The 23,632-nt window shown below is 42.7% G+C and overlaps 1 protein-coding gene across 1 annotated transcript in view; it reads left to right on the top strand.

The window, feature by feature from the left end:
• The window catches only part of LOC122809505 (putative zinc finger protein 66), a 449,400-nt gene that overhangs the window by 103,438 nt on the left and 322,330 nt on the right, over window positions 1-23,632 (top strand). The gene's annotated exons all lie outside the window — the stretch shown is intronic.

The following is a 23,632-nucleotide window of genomic DNA, read 5'->3' as shown; positions in this document are numbered from 1 at the left end:
CATTTGTGTTGAGGAGACATTGAGATCAAGTTGAAACAGTGCAGCGGTTCCATCATGTTTGCTGCAGGAGACTTCTGTCATACCTATTGAATTTCTTGTTGTGGAACCAGTACCTTCACCTGTTTTGGTGAGCAAAGTCCATGAAGAACCCATACGCCTTTCTGAACTAGTATAGTCCAGTTTTCAGGTTATTGCTGAATCCAGGGCTGCGTTACATGTTTCTGTGTTGCCCATACCTTACTTGGATAGAAGGAAGTTTCTCTGTTCACCTGTGAGAGAGGGGAGCTTTGAGCAGCTTATCTGTCCCTGGAAGAGTGGTTTTAGCCCAGAAGTTAGTAGTTTATTGGCCATTTTGGGCTAATTTTGATTGTATCTGCTCTATTTTCTGAAAAAAAAAAAAATATATATATATATATATATATACTTGTTTCCTGCCTTTCTGAACTAATATAGTCCAGTTTTCGGGTTATTGCTGAATCCAGGTCTGTGTTACAAATTTCTGTGTTGCCCATACCTTACGTGGATAGAAGAAAGTTTATCTGTTCACTTGTGAGAGAGAGGAGCTTTGAGCAGCCTATCTGTCTCTGGAGGAGTAGTTTCAGCCCAGATGTTAGTAGTTTATCGGCCATTTTGGGCTAATTTCTATCTCTTTCACTTCCCTGCTATAAAAACCGCATTTGCGTGGTTTTGCGCACTGGGCAGTGCCAGTTAGCTAGCATTAAACTATTCTCAGCTCCACAAAGTCTACTATTCAATTTTTCCCTTGGAACTAGACAAACCTTCAACTTTAACACTCAAACCATTCATTTCACAGTCAAGCACTTGCTTAAAACTCATAGCACTAATTAACCCTAGCACTAGACCCCCCTATACTGTCCAGAAGGACAAGGCTGTCTATTCGTCCCCACCAGCCAATCAGAAAAACAGCTTACTCTACCTATTCAGGGATGTCGAAAGGGCAGTTTCTGGTGTACTCTCCAGTCCAGCTGGTGAATCTGGGCATTTTGAGGCAATGTTACACTACCAGTGTCACATAGACCTAATAAACCAACACCGGCAAATAACACACATGAATACATGAAAACATACTCGGAGGCTCTAAAGAAAAATCTGCAAAAGCAACAGAGACCTTCAAAGCAGACATCCAAGCAACCTCCACACCCCATCACCAACCATGAAACACATACTTCACATAATCAGTGTGCCATGCAATCACAGCCCTTAAGGCAAAATAACATACCCAACACACTAGTAATAGGCGACTCTATGGTCAGGCACACTAATGTCCCACTAACTAGGCTGAACAAGGAGAAGGTTACAGTTAGCTGCCTGTCAAGTGCCAGGATCCGCCACATAACACAAGCACTCAGGTCACTCCAGAACAAGTACAAATATGACTCTGTCATTGTCCATGTTGGTGTGAATCACCTCAGACGTACTTCCCTGGACTATATGAAAAGAGACATGGAAGAGCTCTCTGATCATGTAGCCCAGGCTGGTATGACCCTGATCCTGAGTAGCATCCTGCCTTCACCAAGAATGATGCCACAGTATAAAAAAAATGATCAATTTCAACAATTGGCTAAGTTTCCGGTGTCATTCAAAGAGGATCCGGTATCTGTCTGTCTGAGATTACATGCTCGACAAGCCACATTGCTTCGCAAGAGATGGTTTGCACCTGTCACCCTTAGGCTTTCGAATACTGGCCAAGGATCTTGCAATCCCCATAGTGCCTTTTTTAGACAAGGCTCAAAAGACAAACCCACCACCATAAATAGCACAAGTAACCAAAAACTGAGGGTAATGCTACTCAACACCAGAAGTCTAAACCTCAAAATGCACGCACTCTTGGCACTCCTCAGTATGGAGAACATCGACATCTGTGCAGTAACAGAAACCTGGTTTAAGGCTCCTGAGAGCACCCCAGCACTACTAGGCTATAACTCATACCATACCTTTCGGCTACAGAACCAGGACCGAAACACAAAAGGCGGGGGTGTATCCATATTCATCAAGGATACCCACACCTCCAGGTTAGTGATGCAGCACAATGCATCAGAGATCATCCATGTGCAACTAACAATGGGCAAAACTGCAATCCAAATTGTAGCTTGCTACAGATCACCCACTATGCCCCAGGACCCCATTCCACATTTCTGGAGACACTGAGAAATATGAAGGTCCTACCAAACACCCTAATACTGGGTGATTTCAATTACCCAAACATAAACTGGGAGAACTACTCAAGTACTAACTCCCTTGCCCAACGCTTCCTAGAATTTATAAACTCGAATGCCCTGAGTCAACTGGTCAACACCCCCACCAGAGGGAACAACATATTGGACCTGGTCATCACCAACATGGGCGACCGGTGTTCCACAACGGAGGTCAACCCCTCACTGGTTAGATCAGACCATAGACTAATCACTCTGGATATCCACATTCCGCCCCCACCCCCAATCAAGGAAACCACCGTGATAAACTTTTCAGAAGCAAACTTCACGTTACTTAAGACCGAGGTGGAAAGGTTCACAGCCCCCATGCTAAAGGACAATGCTGTCCAAGCTGCTGAAACCTTTACAAAAGCACTCTATGAGCATCTGCAGGAATGCATGGATGGTGCTATCCCAGGTTAAACCAAGACTCACTCCTCCAAGAAAAGGAAACCAGTCTGGTGGACCCCTGCCATAAACAAGCTATACAACAGAAGGAGGAAAGTAGTACAAAAAAAGAGTAAAATCCCAAGAAGGAAAGACATCCCTGATCAGTGTCAGCAAGAATCTATGATCCCTCATTAAATCATCCAAGGCTAAGTTTTGAAAGAAAAATTGCCAACGACTCCAAAGATAACCACAAAGCGTTCTTTAGCTATGTCAAGAACCTAAGTGGAAACTCTCAGATCTGCTCTGAGTTAGTGCAGAATGGCACAAAATACACTGAACCGACTGATATTGCCAACATTCTGACAAACAGGTTTAGTGCAAACTTCACCCCCCTCTCACCCCCTAAAGGGCCCATAACCATACCAGAAGAATGTAGGGCTCCGTTAATCACCGACACATAGATTAAAACAGCCCTATCCAAAGCCAAAAACACAGCTTCAATGGGACCGGACGCTGTCCCAGGCTGTGTCTTACAAGAGCTCCAAAATGAACTAACCCCTCACCTAAACCCACTGTTCAAACTCAGCCTCTCTACAGGCTACGTACCCACAGAGTGGCGCACAGCAACAGTTATCCCGCTCCACAAAGGTGGAGCTTAACAGACCCCGGGAACTATCGCCGTATAAGCCTGACTAGCCTAGTCTGCAAGGCTGTGGAAGGCATCATCATGGAACTCATTAACAGAGACACTGGGAACATCCAAACCTTGGACCCTACCCAGTTTGGCTTTCTTAAGGGCAGATCAAGCTTCCTAAACCTTGTAGACTTCTTTGAGACAGTTACCAAGGCATTAGATGAGGGAAAGGAGGTCCACACAGCCTACCTAGACCTCGCAAAGGCTTTCAACATCATTCCCCATTCTAGTATTGTAGACAGGCACACCAGCTTGAACATAAACCCCTACGTCACGAGATGGGTTGCCAACTGGCTCATGGATAGAACCCACATGATGAGAGTTGCAGGCTCTACATCCGACTCTAAACCGGTTACAAGTGGCGTCCCCCAGGGCTCAGTCCTAGAACCCCTCCTGTTTGGTATATACTTCTCAGAGGTACAGGCAAGCATAGGAGGACTATGGCTGACCAAGTTCGCACACGACTGCAAACTAGGGGGCATAATTGATTCACCGGTGGATACAGTCACCCTCCAGATGGGTCTCACTGAGACGGATACCTGGTGTCAAAATCATGGCCTCAAGCTAAATGCCAAAAAGTGCATAGTCACCCCCTTTAGAAAAAACAAAGTACCCGTGAACTACCACATAGGTGGTAGTCCCCTAAATATAGAAAATGTAATAAGGGATCTGGGGACCCAAGTAGATAGTAATCTCTTCTTTGATAATCATATTGTCAAGGTGGTTAGAAAATCCTTCTATGTGGCCTACCTAATCACAAAAGGGTTCACATCTAGAACAAAAGAGGTTATTGTGCCTCTCTTCTCATCACTCATTAGACCCATCATAGAATATAATGCCCCAATTGGGATGTACCTTACAAGACACCTGCAACAGCTGGAAAGACCAGAAAAGTACCTCACCAAGAGGATTACTGGCCTCAAATAGATGCCCTCTGCAGCCCGACTCAAGAAACTCCAGCTGTACTCGGTTGCATATCGCTTACTCAGAGGTGATCTCTGCCTGACATACAAGGCCATGTCCAACCCAGAATTGATGGACATGCTCCACCTAAAAAAAAACAAATCCCTGAGAGCCACACACTCTAGAGATATAAACCTCACCACAACGATAAATAGGACATGCTGGAGGGATAGATTCTTGTCCCAGAGACTCCCCATGCTTTGGAACAGGATTCCAATATACATCAGGCAGAGCCCCTCACTAACACTCTTCAAGAGAAACCTTGACCGGTGGATGGGAAACAGAAAATTTACCCCGGGGATCACTGCATTGGCTCTGCTGGACAGTGGTGCAAGGAACTAATCTAAGGGGGTGGCGAAAGCCAACACATTCTGGCTAGGCTTATAAATGCCCATGGGCAGATAGCCTAGTACTTAACTATGAACCTTGAGCTGTGATGACAGAAGACAAAGGTTTTCATTTTAACTGTTTCCACTCCCACCTGTACAGTAGTGACACTCATAGTGCCAGTTGTACATAAGAGCACTTAGTTCATATACAGGAAATCTGAAAGCTTTGCAACACATAGCTAACCACTATTGTAATGTAGTATGTTTTTTATTTGTTTTATTTTGCATTTGTTGACTGGGATAGTCTGAACAGGAAGCACAGCTTTTCAGCTGAGGCCCAGGGATAAAAGCTCCCGAAAAGTTCCATGAATTATAGTAGCAGAAAAAATATTATAATATAAAAGATACAGTGGTCAACACAGACACAAAAATAAAATTTAAGCCTGGTAAACTGTAGCCAGAGACCATTTTTTCACATATAACCGTGTTACCTAAAATATCAAGACAACAGTAGGAGCACAATGTTTACAGAGAAAGTGTACTGCATTAATATGCAATACAGGGGATTATGATCTGGTCGTTAAACATAACCTGTTTATTATGTGTTCAAAACATGGATGCCGATAAATTTTCGCTCTGAAGGTGAAACTTGGCATCCATGTCAAGAACACACAATTCATGATTATGATCGGTGATACAGTCATAATTCCTTGTAGGGCATGAAGCTTTATCTGCTCCACGTACTTTTAATTACAGGGAAAAAATATTAAATCTTTTCCCAGCTTTTAAAGCCATAAAACACATAGCAGACGCTGTCAGAAGGGCAATCTAAACAAAAGAAAAGAAACTCTAAATAAACTAATAAAATACTGGGAGCGGTATGGTTGAAAGCAAAAACCAAAACACAAAATCCACACAAATGTTTAATAAGCGCTTTTGTTCAGATTCAATTACTTGAACTTCTTTAGACAAATGCATAGCTAATGCAAATAGTTTAAATACTACCCATCATTTCATGACATCACAAATACCCTCCCTTTTAAAGGGAAAGACATCTAACACAACTTAAAATTCACCATTGACTCACTTAATATATTAAATATACACCCATAAAATGTATATTGTCTGTATACATACATAATAGATAAGATTCTTTCAAATCTTATCTATCTAAAGATGTTAACTTCAGAATACAATATAATGAACTATAGTCATTAAGACCAGGGTACATAAGCATTTAACATAAGAGCCTTCGACAGTGACGTTATCTAACAGGGCTGGAACAGAATTCTAGTTTTCATTGTGAGCTCTTACGCCTTTTTGATGAACAGGGATGTGATATCTTAGAGGTGTTAATAAAACACTATAATTTACAGGCTGAAATATTGAGGGTTGAACCGGAGAGCCTGGAAAAGATTATTAAAACGGACTCTGACTTTGTAAGATAAAGGTCTGAGTATTGCTGGGTTTTTAAATAGTATTGACCAACATATTTATAAACTCAGAGCTATTAAGATGAAGAAAATGGAGAGGGATAGGGTGGATTATGAAAAAGGTGTAGCGTATCCTTCCCCTCCATCATCACAGGTTTGGGGTAAAGGAGAACAACTCAACTCAATTGTAGGGAGCAATGGTGAGAACAATCGTAATGGTTCCCGCCTCACTACCTCTGAGGTTAATAATCAACCAAATACTCCTCCCATAAGGCAGAGTGAATGTCACTTACAGGACAATTCAACCAATGCACAACTACAAGTGAACAACCAGTCGAATAATCAGGATTTTCATGGACTTCTGAGGAAGACCTAGTCGAATTTACAAGGGGAAACTCACCACAACAAACATTCCAGGAAGTACACTTGTCGACGGAGGTAGTTGGCGTGGCTTCTGATTTACCAGAGACTTCCAAATTGAACAGTGTGACTGTGGTCACTAATGTTGAGGGTTATTTTAAAATCTTTAGTTTTTCACCTTGCAAATCGAATCTGACTTGATTGAAATATTAGCAGAAAGGCTTTCCTTTGTTCCATCAAGTAGGGCTGATATTTCAAGAACTTTGTTGGATTTAAAAATCTTTTTGTGCAAGTTGAATCTAAATACTCTAATGGGAAATAGAAGTGAAGTGAACAATGATTACAGGATTGCTAGCCTTTTTAATCCACCGTTACACCCTTTAACCACCTTTGAAAAAATTTGTGAAATGGATTTTAAATTCTTTTTAGCGAAACCTGCTTGCCTTGATGGGTGTGGTAGAGCTGAACGAAGTGCATTTAAATTTTTGAGAACATAGAAAGTAGGGTCATGAAACCAGATAAGGGGGATGGACTGGTCTTTATGGATGATTTTGATTATAGGAATAGAATGATTAAATTTTACAAACTGACACTTATGAACAGGTATCGTTAAATGAAGTGAATGGGGCATACCAACAGATTAAGTTTTTCATAAACAATTTATTTATAGATGCTCATATTGATTTAGACTTATTTAATTATTTGAATGTGGTAGCCCCATTAACTTCTGTTTTTTTGGCATTCCTAAAATCCATAAAGACCTGCTGGCCAATTGTGGATGGTAGAAACTCTTTAATGCATGCTTGTGCTAAATGTGTTGATAGTAAATTGAAAAAGTATTTGAGTACTGAATCCCAGATATGTAGAGATTCTTGGAACTTTTTGGAAGGTATTAACAGGTTAGAGTTTCATCATGTATTTTTGACAGTGGGCATGAAAGATTTGTACACTGTCATACCCCAAGATTTGGGCATGTTATGGGTGACTGACTTGTTACTTCAAAAAGGAGCAGACCTGTTGGAAATTAACCTAATAGAAGAATTAAGTGTACTTTTAACTAATAATTTTCTTTTGTTTGATGGTGATTATTATTTACAAAAAAAGTGTTGTGGCAATGGGGTCCCTTTGCGGCGTTAAGTTTTGCCAACATGGTTGTGGCACATTGGGAACATGAATTTTTGTTCAAGCATACAAGTGTTTGGAATCAGATTTTTGGGTACACTCGATACCTAGATGATATGTTTTATTATTTGGAAGGGGAGGTGTAGATACAATAAAAACTATTTTGGATTATATTAATAACACTGCATCCTTTCTTGAATTTACGTCATGTTTTGATAATGATGTGAATTCCTTCCTTGATGTTCAGTTGTCAAAAGCTAGGCAAAATAATAGATATATTGGTAGAATTTTAGGAAAATTACTTATTCAAACACTTTTTTTACATTTTAAAATCCGTTCCACCAAAAGAGAGATTTGGTGAAGGGACAGCTTATTAGGGCTGCAAGGATGACCTCATTGGATGAAGATTTTTTGACCAAATGTAATGCCCTTAAGAACATGTACCTTAAATGGGGATATTCACTTAACTTGGTTGAAGAACTAATACAGAAAGTTTATACTAAGAGAAGTATAGGTCATTTTACATACAAGTATCCTGGGTTTTTTTTGGCTTATTTATACTGATTATTGTTTCTAGCAATTTATATATAACACTTTTTATTGCCTGCTGCATAGTTTTTAGTGCATTTTATTGCTATTAACTAATTTGCACGGGTAACTGATTTGTTTGCAGTTAAAAGCATTCTGTAGAGTTTCTTTGCTCCTTTATCTGTTTAAAAACTTTCATTTTGTGGCTTTCTGTAGTGTTTACTGTCTAAAGAGTATAGACTAATAGCTTTAGTATTGTCCTAGTTCAGATTTGCTGGCTCTGGGCCTGTTTGTCTCTACAGTGATTGTTCAAAGCACATAAAACAGGCCATCTTGAATTAGCAGAAGCCTTTCTTTACCTTGGCTAGATTGTGTTAATTGGCTGCTGGCTAGTGGGGGCTGGTTCTTTTGTGCTTTGTAAAAATAAAAGTTGTCTAAGGTTTTATCTTCTGGTATTTAAGCCCAAACTTTGATAGGATTTCTGTCTATACACACTGAGCAGAGCGGAGGAGGGGCATTGACTACAACTCTGATCTGAGATATATAAGTATCCTGTTTTTTTGGCTTATTTATACTGTTTCTAGCAATTTATATATAACACTTTTTATTGCCTGCTGCATAGTTTTTAGTGCATTTTATTGCTATTAACTAATCTGCACGGGTAACTGATTTGTTTGCAGTTAAAAGCATTCTGTAGAGTCTCTTTGCTCCTTTATCTGTTTAAAAACTTTCATTTTGTGGCTTTCTGTAGTGTTTACTGTATAAAGAGTATAGGCTAATAGCTTTAGTATTGGTCCCCACCCTCCCTCCTTGTTGTTATACTTGGTGGCTTTGCAGTTGCCTGCCCCTACTGTAAATTTGATCTGGGACACTCCCCCCAGTCTAGTGTCATTAGCTGATTCTACCTAATACAGAGAGAACATCTGAGAAGGCCTTCTGTTTCTCCTTTCTCCCTTTCAAAAAAAATTGCCTGAATCTCCTTGTGTTCTGACTGTGCTTCTCAAACATTTTGGAAATATAGAGTATATTTTAGAGCATTTATTATAACTGTAATTGACTTATTATTGCTACTACTCAAGTGCTCTAGGTTGCGCTGCATCTGAATTGTGTGTTTTAGCTGCTTTTCTGTATATATAGACTTCTCTGTATATGTAGACTAGCTACTTATTCTGCTTTATTACTGCCTCTTAAATCGTTTTTCAGTTGTGCACTTGCCTTGCTTCATTTAAAAAGTTTTAAATTGCTAATTTTGTAGAGTTTTAATTGCATTTACTGTTTAGGACTACACACTCAATTATGTGTTTATTTACTGTATTATTGCATTGTTTTGCCTGTTTTAACAAAAAAAAATACCATCTTGTTTGCCCGTTTCCCACCTTTCCTAGCCAGTCCATATCCCAGGCTTTGCTTGTCTCAGGACTATATTTTCTGTGTTCAGAGCTATCCAGACCTTGCTGTGGTAGAAGGAAGTCCTACTGCTTACCAGTGGGAGTGGTGAGTATTGTACTGCCTATCTAACGCTAGAGGAATGGTTTCCAGCTCTGAAATTGAAATTTTATTAGCCTTTTTGGGCTGATTTCTATCCCTTTCAACTTTCTGGCTTAAAAACGCGTGTTTGCACATTTTTCGCATTGTGCAGCACTGCGAGGCTACAGTTAAACTATTCCAGGTGCCAGAAAGTCTGCTCTTCAAATTTTCCCTTAGAACTAGCTGGTTTCTCAGTAGTAGCACTAAAATCTGAACCCCTGTAACTAGCACTTGCTCTAGAACCTGCTGGAATGCACTAGGAAGCCTGAAACTGATACAAGCACTCAACTCTCCTTGTCAATAAGGAGAAATTAATCGTAGGCACTAAACAGCCTATAATTGCAAAGTACCTTGCAAAGGTAAGGAAAAACAGCTCTTATACTTTACAAAAAAGCACCTAAACAGGCATGTCCAAGGGTAAGCTTCCAGTGATTTCTCCTGTCCACCTGGTGAATCTGGGCATACTGGGGCAATGCGGCAACTGCCTCATGTACACAGACAATCCTCTCCACCTACCAACCAACACTACAACCTGCGAGAGATGCACTTACATAGCCAAACTGGAAGCAAAGCTCTCTCCGGCCAAGATTGTGCTAGACAGTCAAGAGGAGAATGTTAACATCTGCACTACACCTCAAGCAACTCATAGCCCTTCAAAACCCATGTCATCAACACCCACACATAGCAACACTAAACCCGCATATGCAGAGGCCCTTAACATTAACCTGCCCAAGCAACAAGGACCTCCAAAGCTGAAATGCAAACAAACACCAGTCACAACCAAAGTGACAGCTCACAACACCAGTGTGCCGCCCAACAACAGCCCCTAAGGCAAGATAATGTACCCAACACTTTAGTCATAGGTGACTCTATAGTCAGGCACACTGATGTACCACTCACCAGGCTGAACGAGGAGAAAATTACAGTCAGTTGCCTGTCGGGTGCCAGGATCCGCCACATAACGCATGCACTCAAGTCACTCCACAACAAGTACAAATACGACTCTGTCATTTTCCATGCTGGAGTGAATGACTTGAGACTTACCTCCCTGGACTACATGAAAAGAGAGATGGAAGAGCTCTCGGATCATGTGGCCCAGGCAGGTATGACCCTAGCCCTGAGTAGCATCCTGCCTTCGCCCAGAATGATACCACAGTATAAGGACAAAGTGATTGACTTCAACAATTGGCTAAGCTTCTGGTGTCATTCAAAGGGGATCCAGTATCTGTCTGCCTGGAAAAACATGATCGACAAACCAAGATGCTTTGCCAGAGATGGTCTGCACCTGTCACCCCTGGGATTCAGGTTACTGGCTAAAGCTCTTGCCACCCCTATAGTGCCTTTTTTAGGCAAGGTTCAAAGGATAAAACCACCACTGTAACAGATACAAGCATGCAAAATCTGAAGGTAATGCTACTCAGTGCTAGAAGTCTAAACCTCAACATGCACTCTCTTGAAGCACTCCTAAAAATGGAGAACATCGATATCTGTGCAGTAACTGCAACCTGGTTCAAGGCTCCAGAGAGCACCCCAGCAATCCCAGGCTACAACTCTTACCACACTTTTCGGCCACAAAACCAAGACCGAAACACTAAAGGTGGAGGAGTGTCCATATTCACCAAGGATATTCACACCTCCAGGCTAGTTGCCCAATACAATGCATCTGAAATTCTCCAGATGCAACTAACACTAGGTAAGACTGCAATCCAAATTGTAGCTTGCTACAGATCCCCCACCATGCCCCAAGATTCTCACTACACCTTTCTAAACATACTGGAAAATATTAAGATGCAACCAAACAAGTTAATACTGGGTGATTTCAACTACCCTGCCATTAACTGGGAAAACTACTCTGGTACCAACTCCTTTTCCCAACGGTTCTTGGAATTCATAAATTCCAATGCCCTGGATCAACTAATCCATTGTCCCTCCAGGGGCTCCAGTATCCTAGTCATCCTGGTCATTACCAACATGGGAGACAGATGCTCCACACCTGTAGTCACCCCATCATTGGTCAGTTCTGACCATAAGCAAATCACCCTTGACATCCACATCCCACCCCCACCCCCAGTAAGGAAACCTCCTTAAAAAAACTTCTCCAAAGACAACTTCATGCTACTGAAGTCAGAAGTGACAAACTTCATGATACCCATGCAGACGGGATCTGAAAGTTCGACTGCAGAATCCTACACTAAGGCACGGTACGAGGACATCCACTCGTGCATGAATCATGCCATCCCAAATAAAACCAAGATGCTCTTCTCCAAAAAAAGGAAACCAATATGGTAGTTCCCTGCTATAAACAAACTATACAACAGAAGGAAGAAACTGTTGCAGAAAACAGGAAAATCCCAGGATGCAAAAAACTCCCTCACCAGCCTCAGTACAAAGCTGAGATCCCTCATAAAATCCTCAAAAGCTAGTTATGAAAATAAAATTGCCAAAGATTCCAAAGACAACCACAAGGCATTCTATAGTTATGTCAAGAATCTAAATGACAATGCTCAGATCTGCTCTGAGCTACAACAGAATGGCATTAAATATACTGATCCGAAGGATATTGCCAATATCCTGGCAGATCGATTCAGTGCCAACTTCACCCCCTCTCACCCCCTAAAGGGCCCATCTCAATACCAAAAGATTGCCAAATTCTGGTAATCATGGCCGCACAGGTAGAAACTGCACTCTCCAAAGGTAAGAATACAGCATCCATGGGACCAGATGATATCCCAGGCTGTGTACTACATGAACTACAAAATGAACTGGCACCTCACCTAAGTGTCATGTTTAATCAAAGCCTCACCTCAGGCTTTGTGCCCACTGAGTGGGCACAGCTACAGTTATCCCACTCCACAAGGGGGGATCCACCTTGGATCCCGGGAACTACCGTCCCGTCAGTCTGACGAGCCTGATCTGCAAGGGCATGGAACCATTATCATGAAACTTATAAACAAAGATATTGGCAACCTTCAAACACTGGACCCCACCCAGTTTGGGTTTGTGAAGGGCCGATCTTTTCTCCTGAATCTGATTGACTTCTTTGAATCAGTCTCCAGAGCTGTGGGCGAGGGTAAGGTGGTCCACACAGCCTGTCTGGACCTCATCAAGGCCTTTGACACCATTCCCCCACTCTGGAATCATAGATAAACTTACTAAGCTGGGCATAAATCCCTCCCTCACTCAGTGGGTTGCCAACTGGCTTACTGACAGAACCCAGAATCTAAAAGTAGCCGACGCCAAATCCAGCTCCAGACAAGCGACAAGTGGAGTACCTCAGGATTCAGTCCTGGGACCATTCTTGTTTGGCATCTACTTCTGAAGTACAGGCCAACACTAAGGGACTCTGGCTAACAAAGTTCGCAGATGACTACAAACTGGGAGCCATTACTGTATCCCCAAGTGATGTGGATATTCTACAAAAGGGCCTTACAGAAACAGATGCCTGGTGCCAGAGCCATGGGCTCAAGCTTAATGCCAAGAAATGTGTAGTTATTCCCTTTGGAAAAAAAACATGTACCCATGAATTACCACATTGGTGGCAGTACACTAAACATCAAAAGTGTGATGAGAGATTTAGGGACACAGGTGGACAGTGGTCTCACTTTCGATAACCACATCGCCACAACAGTCAGGAAATCCTTCTATGTGGCACACCTCATCACTAAGGGCTTTTCATCCAGAAAAAAGGAGGTCATTGTCCCACTGTACTCATCCTCATTAGACCCATTATAAAGTATAATGCCCCATTTGGTATGTACCTCACAAGACATCTGCAACAGCTGCAAAGGCCACAGAAATGCCTCACTAAAAGGGTCACAGGCCTAAAGCAGATGTCATATGCTGACCATCTAAAAAAACTCCAGCCATACTCTGTAGCATATCATCTACTCAGAAGCGATCTCTGCTTAACATACAAGGTCATGTCAAACCCTGAGCTGTTGGACATGCTCCACTTAAAGAAATCCCAATCCCTCAGAGCCACACGCTCCAGGGATCTAAACCTTGTCATCACAATGAACGAAACATGCTGGAGGGTTAGGTTCCTGATCCAGAGACTCCCCATACTCTGGAATAGACTGTCCATACATGTCAAGCAGAGCGCCTCCTTGGCCCTCTTCAAAAAGAACCTTGATGATTGGATGGGAAATAGGAAATTCACCCCGGGGATCATGTCAGTCGCCCTGCTAGACAGGGGTCCAGAGAAGTAAATATTGTGGGAAGAAATATCCAGGGAATTGTTATGGCTAGGCTTGTATAGGCCCTAGGGCCGCTAGCCTAATACCAACCTATGAACCTATACTGAATGTCAGTAGGGTCAGAGAGCTTGATGAATATACATCATTGGGTAGTAATAATATTAGTGGTTGACAATCAAAGTATTGCATATAATATTAGTTTCATTACCCCTTTTTCATTGGATTCTGGAATTCTAAGGAAGATGTTAACTAAAACTTGGTCCTTGGTAACGGAAGACACATCTGTTAGATTAAAAATTGGTGATCAACCTAGAGTTATTTTTAAGAAATGTCCTAATATTAAATGCATATTAGAGAGGAATGTAGTCCCCACGTTGCATAACCCTAGAATGTTCAAATGTGGGTTTTGCCCATACTGTAAGTTTGTAGAGGTAGCTAGTACCTTTAAAATTAGGAACAAACTGTATAAAATCATGGGTAAATGTTAAGAGAAAAAGTTTTAAAAACATACTGTTATTTGTCTTTTTCCTCTTCTTGCAAAGTGAACATGTTATTTGTTGGGATATGCTTATCAAAGATGGGCCTCATCTGTGAACAAAATGCAGCACTGTTTATGAACCTGAATAATAACTGTTTTCTGCTTTTTAGAATAAAGAAAGTTGGTTATAGCTTATTATACCATGATCCCCCCAAAACGTGCACGCTGATTGGCCAGCGTGCCCGTTGTAAATCGAGTTATACTAATGGAAAAAGGTCCGGTCGCCCGGACTTTTTTCCATTAGTATAACTCGCTTTTAAACACTGTCTCGCTATGTTAAATGGGTTTAACATAGCGAGACAGCTTTAAAATAAGCAACGGAGATCTCCGTTGCTTATTTTAAAGCTGTCTCGCTATGTTAAACCCATTTAACATAGCTTAGCAGTGTTTAAAGCAACGGAGAAAGCAAGATCTCCGTTGCTTTTAGTCTCGCTATGTTAAATGAGTTTAACATAGCGAGACAGTTTTAAAATAAGCAATGGAGATGTCCGTTGCTTATTTTAAACTGTCTCGCTATGTTAAACTCATTTAACATAGCGACATAAAAGCAACGGAGATCTTGCTTTCTCCGTGCTACAACTCTGATGTACCGCGCAGGCGCAGTACATCAGAACTGCCGGATGCCAGACATCTGCGGAAGGGCAGTAAACAGGCATTATACTATGCCATTATTTAAGAAAAGTAACAGTTTCTTTTCTTAAATAATGTCATGGTATAATAGCAATAACCCACTTCTGGGTGTGGGTAATGGTAAAATTACCCACGGTTAGCTTTGTTTGGTCCTCGGGCCGCCTCGGGACCAAACCACGCCAACCGTGGGTAAATTTAGCATTACCCACACCCAGGCGTGGGTTATTGCTATAGTGAAGCCTGGGATAAGGACGCACGGCCGAGTAAGAGTTAATTTACTGAAGCAGGCTGTGTGTCCTGGAAAATTTGAGCTACCATAGTTGAACTGAATATTCTGTACTTCTTGAACATTCTGTACTAACTGTTGGTTTGAGGTAATTTGTGGTAAACATGTTTACCACAGGTGTTTTTCCATAGCTGTCAACGGTCAGAAATATAACAAAAAGTTGTTTTGCTTGCAGTATAAAAGTTGATGTCAGTAAACAAGTTGACCAGGAGGAGGAGATCATCTTGGCCAACATGCTGTGATCTGGTTAGCTGCTAATAAAGAAGCTTTTCATCACCTGAGACAGATGTGACTCGTTTGTATTTTTCTTCTGACAGTAAATATAATTGTAATTCCAAGGGGGTAATGTATTTAGCTAAATGCCAAGCATGTGAAAGTTTCTATATTGGAAAAATGGAACACCAATTTAAGTAGCGTGTATATGAGGACCAATATAGTATTAGTAAACAGAACTCAAATAATGCTTTGGCAAAGCATATATCAGTACATCAAGGCCATTCCTTTAAATATATGATTATTGATCAAGTAGTGAATAATATCAGAGGTGGTCCATGGGCTTTAAGACTTGAAGAGAATGAAATATTGTGGCAGCTAAACTTAAATGCTTACATGGCCCCTGGTCTTAATGACTATTGTTCATTATATTGTATTTTGAAGTTAAAATCTTTAGATAGATAAGATCTGAAAAAAAAATGATTTTGTTAGGTATGTATATAGACAGTATATATTTATGTGTGTATATTTATCATATTAAGTAAGTCAGTGGTGAATTTTAATTTCTGTTAAATGTCTTTTTCCCTTTAAAAGGTAGGGTATTTGTGATGTCACGAAATGATGGGTAGTATTTAAACTATTTGCATTAGATTTGTATTTGTCCAAAGAAGTTCAAGTAATTGAATTTGAACGAAAGTGCTTATTAAATGTTTGTGTGGATTTTGTGTTTCAGTTTTTGCTTTCAACCATACCGCTTCCAGTATTTTAGAAGGGCAATGTAACACAAGCAGTTACATTAACTTTTACCTTTCATGTCTCTCAACTGTCTAGATTTTAGCAGAATGTCCAGAATATTGCTTCATATTGTCAGTCTGTTCCTCATTAAGTCTGTGGTTATCGGACAAGCCACTGAGGATTAAAGTCATTAAATAATGACATACATTTAAGTTTCAGAGTTCATATTGTTCAGAAAATGCATGCAGACAAAGTTTTTAGAGAAAGTTAGGGACATATTACTGGTATGAACAGCAGGCAGAAGCAAATCTTTTATTCTACCACTGTCATTTGCTGGTCAGCACAGGCAGCCTATCACTGGATCCGACTTTAACAACTTCAACAGGGAGTGCTTACCGTTTGTTAAGGTCAGATCTCTCTCCACTCTAGGGCTTAACTGATTTGTCTTTTTCCAACTATCAGTGCACAATCACTGTGCTCTATGCACTACAAAAAGATAATCCACAGTTCAGCAGCACTAACCTTTGCTGATACATTACTGCAGTGGGAAAAACAGATTCATTGATGTACTTAGTCTGTTGTTGGAGGAATGCATAGTCATACATATCCACTCTGTAGGAAAAGCTGCATTTCAGACCTGTCTAAACAGATGTTGGCTATTTTTTCAAACAGTTGCATATAATATTTGAGTCAATCAACAAGCTTGGACTTAAATTTGTGAATTGTTGGTAGAGCTCTGATATTCAGCAGAAGTGAATTCTATTCCTTAGGCCCCGAAAAAGGAAATGCTTTGGATATGCATTCTAAGGAATAGTTAGGAGGGATTAGTATCAACATTTCGTCATTTGGATACCAACACCTGAAGGTAAAGGCTTTAATTTTCAGATGGTAGCCAGGGGTGCAACAGGATCTTGGGCAGGAAACATTGAAGATTAATAAGGTTGTTATGGAGTTGGTAAAACATATGCTTAGTAATAGTGGTATAGTGATGGTCAAAATGGGATGATTGAACCATAAATATTCCTATTTTGTTTAATAGGATCTGAAGTCTTATTACAATTGATAAGAGATCATGTAGTTACTAAAGTAAGTCCATATTCTGAGACTATAATGAGCACATCTTTTGCAGAAGTGGAATGTTGTGCTGTGTCTTAAATACCATTGAGTTAAGTAAATGCAGACTTATGGTGGGGGAAAAAAGCTGATCAAGTCAGAAATCTACATTTTTAAATTGCTGCACTGAGTAATAGGAACCACTCTAATGATGAGTTTACTTAGCCATTCTGATGAACTTGTAATAAGTTGTAATTGAATGATTTTAGGGGCCTCTGAATTTTTCTTCTTACATAAACTAGAAATAGAGACTGGTTCTCAGGCATACTAAAACAGACCCCACATATTTCCTGCCACTTTTCTGAAATCATCTTTCTGCTGTTCAATAAAAACTGCAAGAAAAAAACAACCAAGCTAGAATTTCACTATGTGATACCTTAAACCTCCTGTAATGGTAGCCCTTGAGATATATGCAAATGACCGCTTTAAGGACATGTGTTTCAGCTACATAGCTACTAAAAGCCTGTGACTCTGTACTTTTTTAAGAATGTATGGATATATTCAGACCAGTAAAGCCATGCTCCACATTCAGAAGCCATGTAGCTGACGCACTTGATTGTCTTTAAGGGATCATCTGCATATATCCCAAGGTATCACACAGTGAAAACTGTAGCTTGGCTAAGTTTTTCTTGCAGTTTTCTGTGTCTGTGTGACCTTCTTACCCTTTGGCTTGGATGTTAGTTGGGGTATCTTTCTTCTATTCATGATAGATTATGCCCGTTAAATAAAGTTAGAGAAAATGCAAGCAACAACAATGCCTGGATTATCACAGAATTAATAAAATACGTAAAAAAAGAGAAACAGAATTTAAAAACAGTCAAAACAAGTTCCTGCCAGTATGGCTATTTTCAACACCCACCCAAATCTTAAAAGAGAAACCAAAGTAAATGTAAATGTTGCTACAGTTCTTATTTTAGAATGATTTAAACTAGATACTTAGGCAGCTCCAAATTCTTTTGGAAAGTTACTACATCTTTAGCATCTACAGAATGCTTCTCCAAATCCTTTCAGAACTCCATTCTAAATATAAAGTTAATCTGTGCTATTGAATCTACTACTCCTTCTCCCGCTGTTATCATTTGCTTAAGTGCGAACTATCCAATACCCAATACTCTTGTATATATAAGCTTGTTTCTTAATATCCAGCGTTTTAGTTTTAATGTCTTGCCAATCCAGTCAGTCAGTGCTAGACAATATCAGTTGCAATTACAACCAGTACATACATTTGCTCAGTCAGAAACCATTGCAGCTTAGAAATGGAGTACTAGTTAGGCCCTTTACACACATATACAGTCTCACTCTTAACTCCTGATCTCTTCCCCACAGTTTTAAGCTGCAACAGTAAAAATATCCAAATATATCCTGTCCAAAAATATCCTGTCCAAAAAGAACACGATTTCTGCCCTGTGGCAAACTTTTGCCTATTAGCCAAATTATTGGGGAAAAAAGTTCTGTGTGCCCAATTCTTAAATGCTGGTACACAATGGAACAGTACTGTTGAATATAGTATGGCTGTGTACCAAAATCCTAGTGATTTAAAATGTATGGGCACAAGGGGGAAGACCACATATGCAGTTTTGTGCCACTGTGTAGGCTGTGGACTCTGGGCATGGAATACAAATGCAAACTACCCCCTTCCTAATCATACGTAATTCAGCAAGGCAACATCACTGAACTGTAGACTCATCCTGACTGGGCATCCTATGGGGCAGCAGCTATGTACAACGTAATGGTGGTGTGTTTGGCAAAATAGGGATGTTATGTGGTCCTATCTCGCCTACATTCTTTACTCACGGGTAGAGAGCCGAGAATCGGCTCCGGCTCGGCCAACTTATTTTCTAGCACGAAGTCTCTAATTGGCTGGGCTAACCCGGTATCCCAAGATGCACCTCGCCCTAGCCCCAGATCTCATTTGCAGCTCATAGAGTTAGGATGTGGTCTCGCTTGTCTGTGGCTAAGTACCCTTTCTATACTTTTCATAAGTATTTAGCAGTCTGTTTCTTGTAAAAAGCTATTTTAATAGCTAGTTTTCATTGTGAGTGTACTGTGTGAGCAACTAGTGTTTTTTTTTTTTTTTTTTTGCGGTATCCCTCTTTTGGTGGGCTAGGCCCGTTTAAATTAGAGGACCTAGTTCTCTCCGGTGTTGTTTTTGTATAAACTTGTGTTTTTGTTTGGTCGGTAGTTCGTTTTCCTTGCTGCACCAAAGAAACATTTAAATTAGAGTTTCTTTGGTTGTTCTTGGTCTGGTTTTCCTGCCTTCCTCTCGTGTCTGTCTTTGTCGGTTGAGTGGGTGCTGTGTATTATTATGTCTAAAGAGCAGAAAGAGCATAAACCCTCTGGGTTTAAAAAATGCTCAAAATGTGGCTACAAGATGTCCATCACAGATGGGCATTCTATCTGTGTTTATTGTCTTGGTGCTATTCACCTGCAAGAGTACTGCAGTTTTTGCAACGTTTTTAGCCCGAGGGTACTGCAGGAAAGAAAAAATAAGTTGATTTTGAAGGGCCTGGTTAAACGTTCTTTTGAGGAGTCCTTAGACTCTTCTTTTAGTACTAAGTCTAAGACTTCCAAGGCCAAGAAAAGATCTCCAGCTCCATCTGTCTCTTCGGAGCCCCCGGAGAAAGTTTCGAAAGTGGATACAGCCTCCTCGGTTCCATTGTCCTCGAGGCCGCAGGAGGTATCCGTTGTACTGGAGTCGAACTCAGCCCTGATATTATTGGAGCCTATTCGGAGCCGGTCATCCAGTGTTAGGCCTGAGCCTCCGGACAGGAGATCCCGATCTTCTTCTATTTCATCCAAATCCTCTAGGCTGTCTGATTTGGATGTGGATAGGGTAGTCCAGAGGCTCCTGCAGTCGCCGGTGTTAGCAAAATTGTTCTCGGCTCTGGCCCAGTCGGCTCCGGAGCCACTCCCCATTCTTGTACCGATGATTCCTCCTCCGAGCACCCCTGTGTCGTCGGAGCCGGAGTGCTCCACGCCGAGTGATGTTCTCGTGTCGGCTCCAATACCCCTTGTGAGTTTATTGGAGCCGACGTCAGCTCCAACCATGTTGGTTCCATCCTCTGGTTTCGGTACTCAGGTTTCCTCAGTCGGACCCAAGGGGGATACCTCGGGACTCTTGTTGGTTCTGAGTCTCCCTCTCGGTGCTTCGGTTCGGGGAATCCCGACTCTGGTTGTGGTCTCGGAGATGGGTCGGTCCTCGGATTCGGGGGGACCTGCCTTCGAGGCCATGAGGAGCGCACTGGCCAGATCTTCAGTTACATCACTCGGATCGGTCACTCTTTCCCCCTATACCCCAGCTAGAGCCTCTGACACACCCCTGTCCGTGGATGGCGAAGCCCGAAGGTCTGAGGATACCCCCATGAGCGGTCCCCAACTTTCTGAGGGCCCCTCAGTGTCGGTGCCTGAGGAGCCCCCTAGAAAGAAGTTGTGCAAGAGGAAGCACATAGACTCCCAGGATGAGTCCCTCACTTCCGATACCGACCTCGAGGAGTCAGAGGGGTCCCCTAAGTCATCCTCCGATGATGTCTCTTTCTCCGACATCCTGGAGATCTTGAGACAGAGAGGCGACTGGCCTTCCAAGACCCCCGCTGAGGAGGAGTCTTTATTCCTCAAGGCCTTCGGAGCTCACCCCTCCGCCTCCTGGGTGTCTCCACCCTTCGATGAACTCCTGGATTTGATTTGTCGAAGGGTGTGGGAGACCCCTGATTCCGTGGAACCGGTGCCCAGACGTCCAAATATGTTTCTTTCTGCTCCCCCGGAGAAAGAGTTCCTGACCAAAGGAGTTTCCATAGATGCCTTGGTGGTAGTGGCAGCCACTCAGCAGGAAGTTGAAGAGGCTTCTTCTTCTGTCCATCCTCCTAACAAGGAGTCCAGGAGTATGGACCGGTATGGGAAGCGTACCCTGTCTTCAGCGACCTTTACCTTGTGGTCGCTGAATTATCTTTGTCATTTTACTCGGCTCCAGAGAGATCTCCTTAAGGAGCTAGGAGACACTCTGACGGGTAACATGCCTGAGGCGGTAGCGCAGACTGTTAACGCCCAGTTGTCTACCCTTGGTTCCATTGTCAACTTGTCCATGAGGCTCATATCCTATGCAGCCGAAGGGGTGAGTAGGGCAGCTAGCTCAGGTGTAGCTCTCAGAAGGCAAGCCTGGATGTGCCTGTGTCATTTCGCAGAGGCCTTTAAGTCTTCCTTCACTGACGCCTCCTTTGATGGGTCCTCACTCTTCGGGACCAAAGTGAAAGACACCCTCACCAGATGCGAACAGGAGGGGAAGACCCTATCTGCCGTAGGGGCCTGTTTCTCTCTTCCTTCTAGGCCTTACCCCAAGGCTCACAGAGGAGGGAAAATGTGGTTCAAGAAGTCACAGAGGTCTTTCCCTGCCACTCAAGGTGAGTCCCCCTCCAGAGGCAGAGGAGGGGGAAATTATTCTGGAAGACGCCATCCTAGAGGCAGAGGAGGCCCCCACAACTCGGGAGACCACAATTCCTTTTGTGGGTCTACCTTTCAGCGTTCCTGAGGCGTTGCCCGACAGTGCTGTTCCGGAGCCAGTCGGGGGCCAAATTTTGTTGCATCCGGAAGCCTGGGAAAGCATCACCCTGGATCGTTGGGTGCTTTGAATAGTTATCGGAGATTACACCATTTTTATCAACACCCCCTCCAGTCAAAAGAATCCCGGACATTCCACCCAGTCAACGGGATCAAGCAGCACTAGAAGTTTCAAAGCTGCTAGAAAAAGGAGTCATCCAACCAGTCCCCTCAGACCATATCGGATCAGGAACTTACTCAAGACTCTTTTTGGTGCCGAAAAGAACAGGGGACCTGACGCCCATTCTGGATCTCAGCCGATTGAATCACTACGGTCTGAAGTCCAAGTTCCGAATGGTCACTCTTCAGTCCATTTTTCCCTTGCTGGAAAAAGGAGTATGGATGTGCTCCATCGATCTCAAGGATGCCTACTACCACATCAAGATGGACAAGGCATCCAGGACTCACTTATGCTTCCGGCTGGGAGCCAGTCACTTCCAGTTTTGTGCCCTGCCCTTTGGTCTCACCACAGTCCCCAGAGTGTTTACCAAGTATTTAGCAGTGGTGACGGCTCACCTGAGATGTCAGGGATTCCAGGTGTTTCCATACCTGGACGACTGGCTTCTCACCGTCCCCACCAGGCATCTCCTCATTCAAGCCAGGGAGGCTACCATTACACTTTGTCACCAACTAGGAATTACCTTGAACTGGGAAAAGTCTGCCTTGCTGCCCTCACAGCATGTTGTTTTTATAGGTGCCGAGCTAGACTCTATTCAAATGCGGGCCTTTCTGCCACAAGAGAGAATAAGAGTGCTGCAGTCTCAGATTCACACATTGTTGCCCCTCAAGGGGGAGTTCAGGCCAGGTTAGTTCTCCAGCTCCTGGGATCCATGGCTGCCACCATCATGCTGGTGCCTCTAGCCAGGTTACACATGCGGATCCTACAGTGGCTCCTTTCGGCCCAATGGTCCTTTCAGAAACTTCCTCTTTCCCACTTGATACTTCTCACGGAACGGTGCAAACAGGACCTCTGCTGGTGGCTATGTTCCACCAATCTGGACAAAGGGAGGAGCTTGATTCCTGTGTCTCCAGTGGCCATGGTGACCACAGACGCTTCCCAGATGGGGTGGGGGGGGGGGCATTATCTTGGCAGGACGGTCCAAGGCACGTGGCAAGATCACGAGGTGCACCGGCACATCAGTGTTCTAGAGATGGGAGCGGTGTTACTAGTGTTGCGGGCACTCCAAAGCTCTCTTCCTCGGGGAACGTTTGCAATTCACTCGGACAACATGTCCGTGGTGTGGCACCTGAACAAGCAGGGGGGAACCAAGTATTATCCCCTCTGCAGAGAGGCCATGCAAGTGTGGCATTGGGCAGTGTCTTCCCAATGGTTTTGAGTGGCAACGCACATTCCGGGAAAGACCAACATGATAGCGGTCAGGCTGAGCAGAGCTATTCTGATGCCTTACGAGTGGTCCCTGTACAACCGAGTGGCGGTTCAAATTTTCAACAGGTGGGGTCAGCCTTGCTGCGATCTCTTCGCCAGCCCTCTCAATGCTAAATGCAGCAAGTACTTCACACTGATCCCCCCACAGGGGGAGTCACCCAGGGATGCACTAATCCATGATTGGCCCCCCGGTCTGATCTATGCTTTCCCTCCGTTTCCTCTGTTACCAATAGTGATTCAGTAAGCCATATCCTTGGGAAGCAGGATGATTCTAATTGCTCCACACTGGCCTCGACAAGTATGGTTCCCCTTTCTTCAGCAGTACGCAGTGGACGGCCCTTGGACCCTGGACCCAGTGCCAGACCTACTGATTCATATGTCAGGA

The sequence above is a fragment of the Protopterus annectens genome, chromosome 1.part1 (genome assembly GCF_019279795.1).
Source record: "Protopterus annectens isolate FY-2018-M chromosome 1.part1, PAN1.0, whole genome shotgun sequence".
Taxonomy (NCBI): Eukaryota; Metazoa; Chordata; order Ceratodontiformes; family Protopteridae; genus Protopterus; species Protopterus annectens.
Note: the sequence above shows the minus strand (reverse complement) of the source record. Positions and strands in the feature narration are given on the sequence as shown.